At 40.0% G+C, this 4,508-nt stretch overlaps 1 protein-coding gene across 5 annotated transcripts in view; it reads right to left on the reverse strand.

Moving 5' to 3' along the window:
• Window positions 1-4,508, reverse strand: part of PRKD1 (protein kinase D1) — a 386,482-nt gene that overhangs the window by 291,642 nt on the left and 90,332 nt on the right. The gene's annotated exons all lie outside the window — the stretch shown is intronic.

The raw sequence follows: 4,508 nt of genomic DNA on the forward strand, positions 1-4,508 counted from the left end.
TGGACAACAGAGCTCACAGCTCAGCAATTGAGCTCCAAAAAAGTACAGACTGTCTCCTCAAGCAGCTCCCTGACCCCTCTATATCCAAAAGACTGACATTTGGCAGGCATCATCCTGGGACAAAGATAGCAGGAAAAAAAACGGGTAGCATCCCCCATTGTGCCACAGCTGCTAGAGGTGCACCCCAGACAAGCAGGGCCTGAAGTGGACCTCAGCAGTCATACAATGAAGAGGCTAGATTGGTAGAAGGAAAACCAAGTAACAGAAATACTTCATCATCAACAATCTGGGTGTCTACTAAGAGACCAAATCGAAAAGTCAGCAACTACGCAGACGACAAGCAGATAAACCCACAAAGATGGGAAGAAACCAGCATAAAAAGGAGGAAAACACCCGAAACCAGAACACCTCGCCTCCTAGAAAGGACCAAAACTCCACACCAGCAAGGGAGCAAAGCTGGACGGAGAATGACTGTGACGAAATGACGGAATTAGACTTCAGAAGGTGGATAATGAGAAACTTTTGTGAGCTAAAAGAACATGTATTAAATCAATGCAAAGAAACTAAGGAACTTAAAAAAGATATGAGAAAATGATAACAAGAACGGATAACTTAGAGAGGAATATGAATGAATTAAAGGAGCTGAAAAACACAATACAAGAACTTCGCGAAGCATGCACAAATTTCAATAGCCGAATTGACAAGGCAGAAGAAAAAATATCTGAAGTCGAAGACCAACTCAATGAAATAAAACGAGAAACCAAGATTAGAGAAAAAAGCGCAAAATGGAATGAACAAAGTCTCCAAGAAATGTGGGACTGTGTGAAAAGACCTAACCTACGTTTGATAGGTGTACCAGAAGGGGACGAAGAGAATGAATTCAAGCTGGAAAATACTCTTCAGGACATCTTCCAGGAAAACCTCCCCCACCAAGCAAGACAGGCCAACACTCAAATGCAGGAAATACAGAGAACACCACAAAGATATTCTGCAAGAAGAGCAACCCGAAGGCACATAATCGTCAGATTCAACAAGGTTGAAATAAAGGAGAAAATACTAAGGGCAGCCAGAGAGAAAGGTCGAGTTACCCACAAAGGGAAGCCCATCAGACTCACAGCAGATCTCTCGGCATAAACACTACAAGCCAGAAGAGAGTGGGGGCCAATATTCAACATTCTTAAAGAAAATAACTTTCAACCCAGAATTTCATATCCAGCCAAACTGAGCTTCAGAAGTGAAGGAAAAATAAAATCCTTTGCGAACAAGCAAGTACTCAGAGATTTTGTCACCACCAGGCCAGCTTTACAAGAGGTCCTAAAAGAGGCACTACACATAGAAAGGAACAACCAGTACCAGCCATTCCAAAATCACACTAAAAGTTAAAGAGCATCAACATAATGAAGATTCTACAACAACTAACAGGCAATACACCCACTTAGCATCAAAATGGCAGTATCAAATTCACACATAACAATATTAACCCTAAATGTAAATGAACTAAATGCACCAATCAAAAGACACAGACTGGCAAATTGGATAAAAATCCAAATCCCATCAGTGTGCTGTATACAGGAAACCCATCTCACATGCAAGGATACACAAAGGCTCAAAATAAAGGGATGGAGGAAGATTTACCAAGCAAATGGAGAGCAAAAATAAGCAGGAGTTGCAATTCTCATCTCTGATAAAATAGACTTTAAAGCAACAAAGATCAAAAGAGACAAAGAAGGCCATTACATAATGCTAAAAGGATCGATACAACAAGAAGAGCTAACGATCCTAAACGTATATGGACCCAATGCAGGAGCACCCAGATACATAAGGCAAGTTCTTAATGACTTCCAAAGAGACTTAGACTCCCACACAATAATAGTGGGAGACTTTAACACTCCACTGTCAATATTAGACAGATCAACCAGACAGAAAATCAACAAGGATATCCAGGGATTGAACTCAGACATGGAGCAAGCAAACCTGATAGACATTTACAGAACTCTCCACCCAAAATCCACAGAATATACATTCTTCTCAGCACCACATCACACCTACTCAAAAATTGACCACATAATTGGAAGTAAAGCACTGCTCAACAAATGCAAAACAACTGAAATCATAACAAACAGCCTCTCAGACCATAGTGCAATCAAGTTAGAACTCAGAATACAGAAACCGACCCAGAACCGCACAGCTTCATGGAAACTGAACAACTGGCTCTTGAATGTTGACTGGGTAAACAATGAAATGAAGTCAGAAATAAAGAAGTTCTTCGAAACCAATGAGAACGAAGAGACAACATGCCAGAACCTCTGGGACACATTTAAAGCAGTCTCTAGAGGAAAGTATATAGCAATAAGTGCCCATATGAGGAGAATAGAGAGATCCAAAATTGACACCCTATCGTCAAAATTGAAAGAGCTAGAGGAGCAAGATCAAAAAAACTCAAAACCCAGCAGAAGACAAGAAATAACTAAGATCAGAGCGGAACTGAAGGAGATTGAGATACGAAAACCCCTTCAAAAAATCAATAAATCCAAGAGCTGGTTTTTTGAAAAGATCAACAAAATAGACAGACCCCTAGCCAGATTGATTAAAAAGAAAAGAGAGAACAACCAAATAGATGCAATGAAAAATGATAAAGGGGAAATCACCACAGATTCCACAGAAATTCAAACCATCATCAGAGAATATTACAAACAACTCTATGCACATAAACTATTAAACCTGGAAGAAATGGATAAATTCCTGGACTCCTGTGTCCTCCCAAGCCTAAACCGGGAGAAAGCTGAAACTATGAATAGACCAATAACAAGGTCAGAAGTGGAGGCAGCAATTAAGACACTACCACACAAAAAAAGCCCAGGTCCAGACGGGTTCACAGCCGAATTCTACCAGACACACAAAGAGGAGCTGGTACCATTCCTTCTAAAACTATTTCAAACAATCCAAAAAGAGGGAATACTTCCCAAATCATTTTATGAGACCAACATCATCCTGATACCAAAACCCAGCAGAGACCCAACAAGAAAAGAAAACTTCAGGCCAGTATCCATGATGAACATAGATGCAAAAATCTTCAATAAAATATTGGCAAGCCGAATGCAACAGCAAATCAAAAAACTTATTCACCATGATCAAGTAGGATTCATCCTGGGGATGCAAGGCTGGTTCAACATATACAAGTCTATCAACGTAATTCACCACATAAACAGAACCAAAAACAAAAACCACATGATTATCTCAATTGACGCAGAGAAGGCATTTGACATAATTCAACAGCCCTTTATCCTAAAAACCCTCAATAAACTCGATCTCGATGGAACGTATCTCAAAGTAATAAAAGCTATTTATGACAAACCAACAGCCAATATCATACTGAATGGGCAAAAACTGGAAGCATTCCCTTTGAAATCTGGCACTAGACAAGGATACCCTCTTTCACCACTCCTATTCAATATAGTTCTGGAAGTTCTAGCCAGAGCAATCAGGCAAGAAAAAGAAATAAAGGGTATTCAAATAGGAAAGGTGGAAGCCAAATTGTCTCTATTTGCAGACGACATGATAGTATACCTAGAAGACCCCATCACCTCAGCCCAAAAACTCCTGAAACTGATAAGCAACTTCAGCAAAGTCTCAGGATATAAAATCAATGTGCAAAAATCACAAGCATTCGTCTACACCAATAACAGACTTAAAGAAAGCCAAATCAAGAACGAACTGCCATTCACAATTGCTACAAAAAGAATAAAATACCTTGGAATACAACTCACAAGGAACGTAAGGGACCTCTTCAAGGAGAACTACAAACCACTGCTCAACAAAATCAGAGGACACAAACAGATGGAGAAACATTCCATGTTCATGGTTAGGAAGAATTAATATCGTGAAAATGGCTATACTGCTCAAAGTAATTTACAGAATCAACGCTATCCCCATCAAGCTACCATTGACTTTCTTCACAGAACTGGAAAAAACCACCATGAACTTCATATGGAACCAAAAGAGAGCCCGCATAGCCAAGTCAATTCTAAGCAAAAAGAACACAGCGGGGGGCATCACACTACCGGATTTCAAACTATACTACAAGGCTACAGTAATCAAAACAGCATGGTACTGGTACCAAAACAGAGATATAGACCAATGGAACAGAACAGAGGCACCGGAGGCAACACAACATAACTACAACTATACAATCTTTGATAAACCTGACAAAAACAAGCAAGGGGGAAAGGATTCCCTATTTAACAAATGGTGTTGGGAAAACTGGCTAGCCATGTGCAGAAAGCAGAAACTGGACCCCTTCCTGACACCTTACACTAAAATTAACTCCAGATGGATTAAAGACTTAAACATAAGACCTGGCACCATAAAAACCCTAGAAGGAAATCTAGGCAAAACTATCCAGGACATAGGAGTAGGCAAGGACTTCATGAACAAAACACCAAAAGCATTGGCAACAAAAGCCAAAATAGACAAATGGGACCTAATGAAACTCCACAGCTTCTGCACGG

The sequence above is a fragment of the Callithrix jacchus genome, chromosome 8 (genome assembly GCF_049354715.1).
Source record: "Callithrix jacchus isolate 240 chromosome 8, calJac240_pri, whole genome shotgun sequence".
Classification (NCBI taxonomy): Eukaryota; Metazoa; Chordata; class Mammalia; order Primates; family Cebidae; genus Callithrix; species Callithrix jacchus.